At 42.7% G+C, this 14,891-nt stretch overlaps 1 protein-coding gene across 1 annotated transcript in view; it reads right to left on the bottom strand.

Moving 5' to 3' along the window:
* RPS6KA5 (ribosomal protein S6 kinase A5) overlaps positions 1–14,455 on the bottom strand; it is a 173,607-nt gene extending 159,152 nt beyond the window's left edge. Inside the window, exon 1 of the mRNA XM_055304445.1 lies at positions 14,361–14,455. The gene's annotated coding sequence lies outside the window, so the exon portion shown is untranslated. The remainder of the gene's footprint in view (positions 1–14,360) is intronic.
* Positions 14,456–14,891: the final 436 nt, after the last annotated feature.

Genomic DNA, 14,891 nt, shown 5'->3' with positions numbered 1-14,891 from the left:
GAGTGACCCACTCCAATACCCCATATGAAGTATGCTTCCTAGAGTTGAGGTACTATCTTAGCTGGGCCTCATGTGCATGTGATTTATCTGGAAGGGAATTCCAGTGAGGAGTGAAGAACTCAGGAGAGTGAAAGAGGGAAGAAGGAAAAACCAATGTATTGACAAAGATGCATTATCAATTCAATCTAACTGGGACCTTTTGAGGAATGTACGGAATGGCCTTCAGAACCTTCCACTCCCAGTTCAATACAGAGAAGCATTTACTATCAGCTTCCATCCCCCTTTAGCTGAAGGTTGCCCCCCGTGGGACATTCACTCTGTACACTTCTGGGATATGCACTTGTGCCTGCTGAGCCAGCAACCACTAGGATCCTAAACCTTAGAGCAGGAATCGAAGTCCTGGGGCAGAAAGTGAAAAATGTGCAGCACACATATTTGAAATCAGACACCATCAAACTGAAATGAGTTGAAGCCCACACAGAATTGTTTGTCCCAGCTGCACTCTACAGTGAAGCAGGCAGGAGAGAAGCTTGTGCACTGAAGGTGTCAGAGACAATACTAACCACACGGGTGTGTTATGAGAATTCAGTGAGACACAAAATGCTTGGCAGATCTAACATACAAAGCTCAATAAACGATAGTTACCACCATTAGGTTAGATGCTGATCTAAGACTGCAGTAGTGGCAACGGTGAGCAAGAAACAGATGAAGGACGTATTTCAGAGTTATCAACTGACACCACAGGAACGGCAAATGGGTGGGTAGGGAGAATGCGAGGCAGGGGAGGCAGTCCCGGATGTTTCTAGCTAGGGTCCTGGCAGGATGGAGAATGACAATGCTGCTAAATAAAAAAATGAGAAGCTGGAGGAAGAAGCATTACTCACCTTGAGAGTGGAAGGTACCTGTGGCTACCCACATGTTTTATGCTCAGCAGGCAGTTGGAAGTAACTGATCAGAAGCTCAATGAAGAGAGCTAAGCTGAAAACAGACTTGGACAGTAGTTCAAGCCATGATGATGTCTGATTTCCCAGGAAGGGCATATGGATTTAGAAGAAAAGAGGGCTGACGATGGATTACAAACATTTACGAGCCATGCAGAGGGATGCAGGCCAGGCAAAAAGGGAGATGGGGCAGCCAGTGAAGAAGAACCAGGAAGAAGGGCACGTCGTCCCTGGGCAAAGGGAAGGCAGGACCAACACTTGAGCACTGACGGCTCTGAAAGAGGTTAAGAAAAACAGAGACGTTTCCACTGGATCAGGAAAATGGGGAGACCTCAGGGACTTTAGAGGGAACCGTTATGCTGGAGAGATTGAGACGGAGTCTGATATGACTGCACATCAAAGAGTGAACGGGAGATAAAGAAGTAGAAACAGCTGTATAAACTCCTCTCAATAATTGGTGTAAAGGAGAATGAAAGCAAAAACTAGAGGGCCACCAAAGATTTTTTTTTTTTAAAGACGATTCAAATGTATTCGTGGGAAGGAGAGTTTGAGGATGAAGGAAAGGCAGGAAAAAAAATGGAGTAAGCTCTCTGAGGAAGTGAAGATTGCAAAAGGAGGTGTGAGAGCACAATCTGACTCAATCTTCTTTATTTAATATGCTTGGATTTATTTTTAATACACCAACTAGGAAATGTGTATTTAGCATCTAATTTGCTGAGACCAGCCTAATAAAGTTATAAAATAACTTTTCTTATGAAATCCTGCCTTTTCTTCCTCAACATTACAAAAACATAAGCTTCTTGGATTAATTTTAGTTTCAGTCAAAAGGTGACAATTGTATGCAGTGAGAAACAAATCTTCCTCTGCTATTTTAGTTCTTTTTTTCTTTTTGTCAGGGGGGAAATAAATTACTTCTAAAACAATTTATCAGATAAGCTCTAAAGGGGGTGTCCGGCATAGTATTGACAGCACACACATAACTGTGGATTCTAAAATCTTTAACCCCTGTCTACAGGGTCCAATTAGCCTAACTCCAGGGAATGTATTTGGGCTGGAAAATAAGCTAAATAGCTAGCACATCAGGTTCCTTTTAACTGCCAGGTGGTAAGCTATTCTGAAGCTGTTTAGATTTGTGGTTGGGCCTCAAATCATGTCTCTGGACAGCATTCTACTGGAGGCAGAACAAAGTTATATTTAATATCTGTGTACTTTAAAACAATGCTTCCCACTTTTCTCTTATTGCTGGGGTCACTTACCTTGAAGACTCACTGTACTTTTAGTGTATAAAACAGCAATATATACTTATCCAACTGATTTGGGATTACATGATTGGGCCAATGTGAAAACTGAGTCAACAGGAAAACAAATGCTTGTGAAGCAGTAACAAACAGCCTTTTTTTCCAATACGTGTACCAAATAAATTTAACTTAGAAGAACTGAACTAAATATAAAACACTTCAAAAAGAAGAAAAAGAACATTATGCTTACTAAGAATTTTGGCATGATCCAGAGAACATGTTCAGAGAACTGACCTCTGTGAAAGCACAGAAGCATTTCAATGGCTCTGCCTGAAAACCTCTTCTCTGTAAGCTGTTCTACAACATTCCGTAAACTTTCATCTTATAGCATGTACATTGTGTCAACTTTTTTGTTTTTATATATCTAAGAATTTTTAAAAGACCAGAATAACAATTTTTTTGGAACAATGAAGTTATTTTTCCCTCCTTGAAAAAAGAATTGCCTTTGCTTCACAATTCAGAGACGAAAAAAAAAAAATACAAGTTCAAAACTCCCATATCTTCCTGCCACCAAATCTACAAATGCACCTGTATCCTCTCCCTCTTCCCTTTTATTATACTAGAAGCCGTGGCATTCTCTTATCAGAGGCCAATCTCTGCCCCCACTTCATGTCCCCCCTCCTTTCAGAGACCTTCCTGCCGTCAGCTATCCCCTCTTGCTGGTGTAGTTTCACTCTCTTTCACTGTAGCTGATTCAGACTAGTGGTATCTAGCATGTTCTAGCACTACTCATCTTGAAACAACAAAAAAATACCCATCTCGAATCCCCCATTTCTTTCTAGCTAAATCTGTCTTTAATCTCCTCCAGAACCAAGTCTCTCAAAGTTATTTCCCTTGCACCCATTCCTCATCCTGTTCCATTCTGGCTTATCCCACCAGCTCGCCACCAGTTGCTCTAGATAAGGTGGTTAGCCAACCAGTTGGATCTGACACACACCCTAGAAACTCTGTTTCTCCTGGGCTTCCACAAGCCATGGCACTCCCAGGTTCTCTCTTGGTTTTTCCTGTGGGTGTTTCCCCTTGGTGTCCCTTCACAGCAAATCCTTCTCTACATATCCTCTACTACATTTTAGAATTTTTCAGGGCTCAGTTCTGAGTCCTTTTCCTCTCTGCATTCTACAATCTCTCCCAAGATGATCTCACCTCCACCTGGGCTCTCAATGTCTGCCAAATGCCAATGATGCTAGGATCATTACCCGCAGCACAGACATCTTTTCCAAGCTTCAGACCCATACCCCACTAATGAATTAAAGCACAGTGGTTCAGATGGGCCTTGGACCAGACTGCCTGTGTTTCAAAACTAGTTCTTCTCCTTACTTCCTGGTGATACTGAAAAAGTCATAGAACCTCTCTAAGACTCAGATCCCATCTATAAAACTGGAGTAATAATAATTCTCACTTCATAAGGTTGTTGCCTGGATTAAATGAGTTGATGAAAACACCTAGTAGGTGGCACATGGCATACTTCCATCATCCCTGAGTACTGTTCCCATATACATTCATTAGGATATGTTGAAGACATCTCAAACTTGCTTTGATCCACGTAAAACTGGATCCTATCTTTTCTACCCACCTTATATGCATCATCCGTGGTTCACCATCTGTGAGTTCTAAGATGAGCCCCCCCCCCATGGTCCTTCACATGATCTCCTTCTCCTTGAGTAAATGAATATATCACTCTTGTGGTTTTTGTACATGTAACTAAGATCCCAAATCATCAGCCTAATGATAAGATTATCTGGGTGGGTCTGATCCAATCACACAGGCCTCGAGAAGAAGATCTAGAAGTCAGAGTGTCCAAGCATGGAAGCGCCTGAATCTCCGTTGCCTAAAGATCGAAGGGCCAAATGAGAAAGAATGCAGATGGCTTCTACAAGCTGACAGAGGCCCTCGGCTGCCAGCCAGCGAGGAAACTGGGACCTCAGGCCAACAGCTACAGGAACTAAAATCTGCCAACTACAAGAATGAGCTTGGAAGTGGATATTTACCCAGAGCCTCCAGACAAGAATAGTATGACTACCGCCTTGATTTCAGCCATGCTGGGTGGACTTTCAACCACCAAACTATGAGCTAATAAATGGATGCTATTACAATCCCTGAATTTGTGGTGCTTTGTTCTGCAGCAAAAGAAAATTAACACACCATTTGAACAAAGAGCCTTTGTTCCGATTCCATCTTCTAAATACACCTCAAACATATTCATTCTTAGTCTGTTACCTAACTCCAAACCGTATGTTCCATCTGAACTTCTGCAACAGCTCCTAACTGGTTTCCCCTCACAGAGTCCTCCTGCCTATTCTCATAGCAGTGGGAGCCATTTACTACCTTGCAAAACTACTCTTGGAGAAATCCCTCACGGCCTCACACTGTCCGCAGGATAATACCTGAACACCTTATCATAGCCTTCAAACCCCTGAACAAAGTGGCCCTGGCTACTTTTTCAGCCTCACCTCCTGTGACTCACCTGCTTGGATATGATGCTGGAGCCACAGAAGCCTGCCTTCCAGTAACCCTGGTGCGCCAAGCCATCTCCCACATTAGGACCATCTGTGTCACTCTCCCCCACTCACCACCTGGTGATAGTTGGGGTCTCAGCTTCAATGTTATTACTTCATAGAAGCCTCCCTTCACCCCTAACATGATGCCAGGCCACCCAGTTAGACTCTCTCGCAGAGCCCTGTATTTCTTCACAGAGTTTTCCACAATTGCAAACATATAGTTGGTGGTACGATAATGTATTTAAGGTCTTTCTCTTAGATATAGTTCAGTGAAGAGGGGGAGCTATACCAAATTTGCTCCTTGCTACAACTTGACATCTGGCACAGAGCCAGACACAGAGTAGGAATTCAACAATCCTTAATGGATGAATAAAACTGTGGCTGTTTTGCCCAACTCATACATAGCAAAATTAGGTCAAGGTTATGAGTTTAATTTGTGTGTGCACCATTAGATTTGTCTTAATCTAGCCATAATTATGATGCTTCCTTACAAAACAGATGATGTTAATATAAAAGACAAACCTGGGCAAGTTCATGAGAAAGTGTCACTGCAAACCTGCTAGGATTCAGTATTCACACCCTCTTAAGGCCACAACATATTTAGATATAAGGTGCAACATTATCCTCACTGCATATTTTCAATAGTTTTTCCTTTAGGAAAAACATATAATTCCACTCCAGCATTGATGTGGTGGGAGGAGAGAGTGCTTCAGTTGACTGAATTTTCCAGCAAATGAAGGGATATTCCACTAATGTAGAAAACTGCCTGGAAACTGCCTGGTACAAAGACAGCCCTGTGTATGCTCTCCACCCTGCTGCCAATGGAATTCATTTTTAAAAGTATGCCTCTATCTTATTGATTTCTCATTATTTCTCTCATTTTATCATTTTAAAAAAACAAGCGTGATATTAATCAAAGACCTCGCTTTTTTATTTCTTTTAGGAGAAATATAAAAATAGCAAGAACACCATATGACAAAGATTTTATTGAAGAAGCAAAACACTGAATAGAAAGTCAAATGTCTTCCCATATTGTCCATGTTATTTATGCTTTGTATATATGTGTTTTTATATAACTCTATTTAATTCCTCTCCCAGTCCAGAAAAGGTTCAAGGCAAGTTATTCAGATTAACTAAAGCATAAGAATGAAGAAAGAAAAAGAAGAAAGATTAGAGACATAAAATGATATAAGAAAGAGGCTCCAGATGCATGCCAGACCACAATTTTATGTGGTACAGGCTTGAGCTGTGAAGCTTTCTAGTACCAATTTGATAAAAGAGGGACCCACTTCACAGCATTCCTATGGAAACAAAACAGCTGGTCAAAAGCAGGTCAACTAGGGCTGGTACTAAGATCAGAAAGGAATGTCTTCTTGGGGATTCCTTAGAGAGGACACCATTCTACTTCTACTAAGAACACTTGTTACCAGTTTCTACTAAAATAGTTGCTTAAATAACTGCTTCACATTGTTATCATACCCAGTTACCCGGCCTGGGGCAAAATTATCTCTTGGCTTAATCTACTCTTAAACACGATTTATTAATTTCCTATTATTGCTGAAAAAAATCAACATAAACTACATGGTTTATTAACAACCCACATTTGTCTTCTTGCAGCTCTGGAAATCAGAAGTCTGAAACTGGATCTTACAGTGCTAAAATCAAGGAGACAACAGAGCTGCGTTCTTTGCAGACACTAGAGAGAAATATCTAAGTGTCAGCTTCTAGAAGCTGCCTGCACTCCTTGGCTCATGGCCCCCTTCCATCAGTGGTATCACTCCAGGCTCTGTTTCCACTGCCACGTCCCCTTCTCTTCTTCTACTTCCATCCTCACATCCCCCTCTCTGACTCTGACCCTCCTGTCTCCCTCTTATAAGGACCCTGGGATTACATGGGGCCCGCCTGGATAATCTTATCTCAAGACCCTTAACTTAATCACACCGGCAAGGTCTCTTTGCCATGCAAGGAAACATACTCACAGGTTTCAGGTTAGGACATGGACATCTTGAGGGGTGTAGGTATCTCTTTTCAGCCTACCACATAAGACTCCAATCCACCATTTATCTATTCACAGCCACCTAAATTGTAAGGATGGGATCAGCAAACAGTAATGCAAGGCCAAACCTACATAGTAACATTAAAGCTACCAATAGGAAACTTAATTTAAAAAGTTTTAATTCGAGTTAATCACAGAATTCTTTTAAGTAGCAAGTTCACCTTCTATATCCCAAGTAATCTGATATACAAAAATCTTATTTACACAATTTTGTCAGGAACGCACTGGTTATAAAAAGAAGCCACACCTACACAAAAACTTGAGTGTGAAATAAAGTAACTGCAATATCAAGTACTGTACTAAAAATTGGGAACTTTACCTCCCTATTCTCTTTGCAATCACAGAAGAGAATGCCTACAGAATATTTAAAAAAAAAAGTGAGATAGCCAGCTCACTCAGCACTTTATAGGAAGGTATAAAGTCCAGACACCTAACGATTTTTGGAGGAACAGCTGTAGCTGAACCTAAAGGGACATTACTAGGGACAAACTTAATGAGGGTGAGATTCTATTTTAGACCCTATTCATCCTCCCTGACAAACCAGAGGAATGTAGGAGTGCTCACACCTTTGAGGTGCATAAAGAGATCTGTAAATCATCCTGGGAACGCAAAGGAAATAACTGTGACAATCCCTCCCTCCCACTGCATTCTGGGACTGACATCTCTCAACAGTGTGTTTAATTGGGAAGTTTCAGTCAACACATGATGTTATTATGTTAGATTTTCCCCTAGAGGAGTTTTCACCAAGCATCAGCTTCTTTTTCACAGGAAGAATTCAATCCTGCCCACCAAAACACTTATGTCTCCAGGAAGCTGAGGTTTCAAGATTCTTTCTTGCTTTGGAGTAGAGATTAATGTTGGGTCTGATATGACAGGAGACTTGCCACCTGAGAAGATTTTTCTCCCCAGTAGACTGCAAATACAAAAGATACTTGAATCCTTCTTAAGGATTAAGAACTGAGATTAATCCCAGGAATGCAAGATTGGCTTAACATCTCCAAATTAATTAACATAATACACCACATCAATAAAACAAAAAACAAACACATGATCATGCAAAATCAGCATGTGACAAAACCTAATGGCTTTTCATGATAAAAGACACCCAAACAGACTAGGAAAAGAAGAGAAATTCCTCAACTTTATACAGAGCATCTATAAAAAGCCCACAGCTAATCTCATACTTGATGGTAAAAGACTAAATCCTCCCCCCTAAGATCAGGAACAAGGCAAAGATGTGCGTACTCTCACCAAGTCTATTGAACATTGTATTAAGAGTTCTAGCCAGGCAATGAAACAAAAAAATATAAGACATGCCCATTGAAAAGGAAGAAACAGAACTATTTTTATTTGCAGATGACATGATCTTATTAGTAGAAAATCCTAAGATATCCACTAAAAAAAAACTATTGGAACTAATAAACTAGTTCAGCAAGGCTGCAGCATACAAGATCAATATACGGAAATAAATATCTCTATCTACTTACAATGAATAATCCAGAAAAAAATAATTCCCTCTACAATAACATTAAAAAAGAACAAAATATTTAGGAATAAAGTTAACAAAAGAAATACAAACCTATACTTTGAAAACTACAAAATGTTGGGTGCCTGAGTGGCTCAGTCGGTTAAACAACTGCCTTTGGCTCATGATCCTGGGGTCTTGGGAAGGAGGCTACTGGCCCATATCTGAGCCCCCTGCTCAGCGGGGAGTCTGCTTCTCCCTCTGCCCCTCCCGCTGCATGTGCGCAGGTGCCCCCTCTCTCAAATAAATAAATAAAATCTTTAAAAAAAAAACTGCAAATGTTTTTTTAAAAAAATGAAAGAAGATCTAAATAAATGGAAAAACATTCCACGTTGCTGGAACAGAAGACTTAATATGCTAACATGGCAATGCTCCCAAAACTGACCTACAGGTTCAACGGGATCCTTACCAGAATGCCAGCTGGCTTCTTTGCAGAAACTGACAAGCTAATCCTAAAATTCCTATGGTAATTCAAGGGACCCAGAATCTCCAAAAACATTTGGAAAAAAGAAAAAAACAAAATTGGAGGACTCGCACTTCTGAATTTTAAAACTTAACCAAAAAGTTACAGTAGCCAACACAGTGTGGTACTGGTATAAGGACAGAGTCTAGAAATAAACCCATATATCTATGGTCAAGATTTTCAACAAGGGTGCCAAGTCAATAATATGGGGAAAGAATAATCTTTTGACAAATGGATCAAAAATCTAAACGAAACAGCTAAGACCACTCTTTGAAGAAAACAGGCATAAGTCCTTTTTTTTTTAAGATTTTATTTATTTATTCATGAGAGACATAGAGGGAGAGGTAGAGACACAGGCAGAGGGAAGCAGGTTCCTTGAGGGTAGCCCGATGCGGTACTTGATCCCAGGACCCCGAGACCAAACCCTGAGGAAGGAAGACAGATGCTCAACCACTGAGCCACCCAGGTGCCCCAGGCATTAAGTCTTCTTAACGTTGGGTTAGTCAATGATTTCTCAGATACAACACCAAAAGCACAAGAAATGAAAGAAAAGAGATAAATTGGACTACATCGAAATTAAAGACTTTTGTGTGCCTAGAAGGATACCATCAAAAGAAAAACAAAAAGACAACCTACTCAGCAGAAGAAAATATTTGCAAGTCACATATCTGGTAAGAGATTTATATCTAGAATACATAAAGATTTACATTTCAATAATAAAAAGACAAATTAACCAATTAAAAAATGGGCAAAGGATCTAAATAGACATTTCTCCAAACACACAAATGGCTAATAAGCACATGAAAAAATGCTTAACATCATTAGTCATTAGGAGAACACAAATCAAAACCACAATGAGATACCACCTCACACTCACTAGAATGGCTACAAGCAAAAAGATAATGAGTATTAACAAGGATGTAGAGAAACTGGAGCTCTGTACATTGCTACTGGGACTCTAAAATGGCACAGCCACTTTGGAAAACTTAGAAAGTTAAGCGCAGACTTACCATGTGATCCAGTAATCTTACTCTTGGAATGTACCCAAGAGAAATAAAAACATAGATCCACACAAGACACCTGTACACAAATGTACATAGCAGCATTATTCACAATAGCCAAAAGGTGAAAACAACCCAAATGTCAGTCAACTAAATGAACAGATAAACAAAACGTGGCATATCCATACAACAGAACAGTATCTGTCAATTAAAAAAATGAAGTGCAGATACAAGCTACAACATGGATGAACCTTGAAAACACTATGTTCCGTGAAAGAAGCCAGTTATAATAGGCTACATATTTTTTTAGATAAATAAATAAATAATAAAACACTATATATTGTAAAATTCTATTATATAAAATGTCCCTGGGCAAATGTACAGATAGAAAGTAGAATGAGCAGTTGCCTAGGGCTGGGGATGGGCGGTGAAAATGTTGGAGTGGCTGATATAAATGGGCAAGACATTTCTTTTTAGGATGATGGAAATGTTCTAAAATTAGATTGTGGTGATGGTTGTATAACTCTATAAATATACTAAATTTCACTAAATTGTACAACTGAAACAAGTGGAATTTATGGTATGTAAATTAGATCTCAAAAAGTTGGCTTAATAAACATTGCCGCATCCACCTTGCTCTTTCTCTCCAATCACTTGTTCTGAGGGAGCCAGCTGTCATGTCATGAGGACAGTCAAGCAGCTGTATAGAGAGGTCCCCATGGCAAGGCAATGAAGCATCCTGCGAACAACATGAAAGTAAGCTGTCTTAGGAGGGGAGTCTCCAGCCCCAGACAAGTAAATCTTCAGAATACTGCAGTTCTGGCCAATATCTTGACTACAGCCTCATGAGAGATCCTGAGTCAGAGCCATCAAGCTAAGCAACTTCTGAATTTCTGACCTACAGAAATCAAGCTGCTTTAAGCCACTAAATTTTGGGGTAATTTGTTACAGAGCAAGAGATAGTTAATACCCCTTCCTTGATCCTCTCTTCAGGGCAGGCTCTCTCTTCTGATGAAGTACATCTAAGGAAATGTCTTCCCAGCAACCCTTTCTCTCCTAAGAGTTTGTTTCACCTCCATCCACATGTTCACTATAGCAGCTGTCACATTAGTTAAATCATGATCCCATTCTCTGTCCTTAATTGAATGATCTGAAAGTAGGCATCTGACCAAAGTCAAGTCGGTAAGGTCCTGCCCTGAAATTCCTATATCTGAAGTTGCAAAAAAGGCAGTATCTTTCCAATACCTCAAGCTGTAGGATGTAAAACTCGGTGTCTGTCAGCAGCTATATTCTTTCCCACATGGGAAAAGGTAGACAGCAATTAGAGGAGGATGAAGCCCATCACACAGAAACAAGCAAAGGTTCAAGATGGGGAGAGTACAGACAACATACATCTCTGGTTCCAGGGATTCCTGAAGCAACCCTACGCTTCCAATGGGAAGAATGCATCTGTCCTGTGACCCCACTATCTAAAACAACACTCAGTACATAGGGGGTGAGGAAATATTTATGAAATAAATGAATGGGTGATAATCCAATATCCTTCCAATACCTCTCTTTTTTTCCTCTGTTGTTCAACAGAGAGATTTGATTATTTGAAACCTAAAAGTCCTAACCATTTTTTTTTTACTACCTTTACACTCTATCTATTACTAGACTTAAGGCAATATATCCTAATTACTGGCTTACGTGGCCTCCTCCCCTACTATCAGAAGGCAAGACTTTTGCTTAGTCATTTTTGGTATCATCAGTACCACTTAGCCTAGAAAACAGAAAGTGTCAAGAAATGTAGGTTTAACTAATTTAATCAATCCTTTACTCTTCATTCTTCAGCCTTTATAATTAATGCTACAAATGTATCAACCACCTAACATCTACAAAATACTGGGAAATATAACAAATCATAGCTTGTTGCTTGGTCCTGCATTTTCACCTATTCAATGAACTCATCCAACAAATATCTGAGTACTTACCATATACCAGGGGCTGAAAATGGACAAAGCACACAGTGTCTGCCCTCAAGAACTCTACAGTCTAGCATAGACAAGTACTTCGATTATCACAGTACTGTGTGTGTTAGATGTTATTGAAGATACACACACAGGCAGTAGCAGGGATCATGGGGAGTTTACTTTGTACTTCAGAAGGCAAGACATACACAGAGAAAGATGACAGCCAGCAATGTGACTCAGGCTAAACACCAAATGAGTGATTTGTTTTCTAAGTTACACTGGATTAATCTATACACTTTAAGAAAAGGTACCATGATGGAGTGATTTTCAGATTTTACATGCAACCAACATCTCTGGAGTGCCTCACATGTGCCAAGAAAACTGCTCTTCCAGCAGGGTAGCATTCAATTCTCACATCTTGTAGTGAGAAAAGTGAGTCTGAAAGAGTGAAGTGACTTGCTCAAGTCTACACAGCAAGTAAGTGGCAGAGCTAGGATTCAGAATTAAGTCTTCCAATTCCATGTGAATGCTACTCAATCTACACAACTGGAACACTTCCCATGCGACTTTCGTTGCCTTTTCATTCACCCAAGAGCATACAATACAATGCTGGGCACAAATGCACAACCACCAACTGCTGACTTGATATGGCTATAATGTCTGTCCACATTTTGAGAAGCAAAGGACCATATCAGATCAAATTACTTTGGTGCCTATTATAGCATCATGTGCTGACAAGAGTGCAGTTGGCCAAAGATGAGCGAATCTTTCAATTTATATTTCAACAGTATTTTTGACCACTATATCCGGTCAGTTGTTCCAATGTTCAGCAATAAATCAAAATGACTGTTCACTTCCTTTGACAGTTAACAGTACTAATGAATTCAGTATAATCTCACCACCAGAAAAATTTCTAAAATGCAAACTTGAAGGTGATGATTCACATGGTTAGCAGGGTAAGAGAAGTAAAGCAGTACTCATTGCTTTCTACAAAACTAGCATTGTTTGCAAAACCCAGACACTGAGCGGTTGGTTGACTACTAATAACAAGTAGGTTGCTCTTTGGTCATTTAGCAAAAAGCTGTTTGTTGCACCATGGTCAGTGGCTGAGGAGCGTATGACTTCAAGTAGCTTTTGTGATACAGCAAAACTCTACATATATAAATCAGTGAACTGTTACATAAGATTTTTTAAGAAGAAATTCAAAGTCTCCACATCAGAGAGCACCTGATGCTGAGCCTCGCACCAGTCAAATATCAATACTGAATACACATTAACTCAAAAAATGACTTAATGAAAAAAAATGACTTAATGGCCCTTTGAAAACGTTGTCTATTAAAATGAGAGAGGAAAAACCAAACCAACCAGACCCACACAGGTTATGTTAGGAGCTCAAGAAGATTATGGGGCAACTAGCTCGAGATACATAAGAAATTCACAACGACCAAAAAAAAAAAAAAAACCACGAAAAAATTGTTATAAAATGTTGAAACAAGTAAACATGCATTTGACATCCCCCTTAAATTAAGTCACCACACTGGCACTCAGTGGGATGCTGACTAGCAATCTCATCAGAAATAAAAACTAAAAAAGAACAGGTGACAGATCTAACTTTACAATCTGTTCAAAATGGTAACAAGGTGTACTTGGCGTGTACCTGAGATCTGCGGCATAAGCTCTGTGTCTATATAACAAAAAAAAAAAAAAAAAAAAAGGATCTCTCTATGCCAAACAAGCTGAATCATGAACCTTCAAAAATGCTCACAAGAATATTTAATAGTGACAAGAAACTCTTTCCACGTATGAAGACGCATCGTCCAGACATGAAAAAGTATCTCTAAACACCAGACCGGGCTGCGCCAATCGCGACCCAAACTGTACACAACCAGTCCACACAAACATTCTGCAACATGACCCGCTCCGACCCACACAATGAATAAAGTGATCTAACAGGTAGAGAGCCCGGGACGACGCTTAGTGATGGGACACGTTAGGACACCGGCACGTGAGCGCCTAAGCCGGCTGCTTCAGCCGCTTCTACTTAGAGCTTTAGACCCACGGAGCCTTCTTCTCTGAAAGAATTCAAAGCCAAGTGTAGCGTTTCGGGATAACTGCAGATGAAAGCGCGCAGACCCTGGAGCCCGCGATCCAGCTCGCGGATCTAACCCGGGTCTCTAACCCGACAGGTGAAGAGCCGCGTGGGGTCAGCAGGTCCAGGACGCCGGGACCTCAGGGCGCGGTTCTGCACGCCCCGGCCGGGACCTCCCCCGGGGCCGCCGCAGAGGAGGGCAGGACCCGCACCCCCGGCCCCCGGACAGGACGCAGCGACGCATCTGTCACCTGCGCGGCAAGGGGGCGCGAAGGCATCCTCAGAGACGAGCGCCCACAGGCAGCCGCCCGCCGCTCCGCCCGCCCAGCGCGCATTCCCGGGCTCCGCCAAACTTTCGGCCCGCGCCCCTCCCGCGCCGCCCCCCGCGGGGACCCCCGGGCTCCAGCCCCGCCCGCGAGGCCCCGCCCCGGCCCGCCCCCTCCCCAGCCCCCGCGCCCCCGGCCCGCGCGGCCACCCGCCTGCCCTCGGGGCGCGCCCCCGCGCCGGGCCCGGCCGCCAGAGGGCGGGGTCGCTCACCCGTCCGCAGCTCGTGCTTGACAGTGAGGAGCTGCTCAACCCCGGCGCCGCCGTCCCCGCTGCTCCCCGCGCCGCCGCCGCCGCCGCCGCCGCCGCCGCCGCCGCCGCCGCCCTCCTCCATCTTCTCCCTTCCCCGAGCCCGCGGGGTCCTACGCGGGGACCCGGGTGACAGCGGACGCCCGGCCCCCTCCGAGCTCCCGCTGCAGCCCCAGGAGCCGCGGTGCGGCGGCTCCAGAACTCGGACGCAGCGACGAGCCGCTTTCCCGCTCTGGCCGCGCGGCTCGCTCCTCCGCCTCCTCCCCCTTCGGCGGGCACCGCTAGTACCGCGCAACCAAACCGCCCCCTGCTCCGCCGCCTCCTCCTCCGGGCCGCTCCGCCCACAGGCAGCAAGCCCGAGGAGCCATTCTAGCCGCCGCCGCTCATTGGGCACGGGGCGCGCGCACCCGGCAACGCCGGCTCCCATTGGGCGGCCCTCTCTGACGTCACGGGTGCCGCCCCGCCCCGCTCCTCGAGTTGTTGTTGCTTGGCGGG

The sequence above is a fragment of the Nyctereutes procyonoides genome, unplaced genomic scaffold (genome assembly GCF_905146905.1).
Source record: "Nyctereutes procyonoides isolate TBG_1078 unplaced genomic scaffold, NYPRO_anot_genome, whole genome shotgun sequence".
Classification (NCBI taxonomy): domain Eukaryota; kingdom Metazoa; phylum Chordata; class Mammalia; order Carnivora; family Canidae; genus Nyctereutes; species Nyctereutes procyonoides.
Note: the sequence above shows the minus strand (reverse complement) of the source record. Positions and strands in the feature narration are given on the sequence as shown.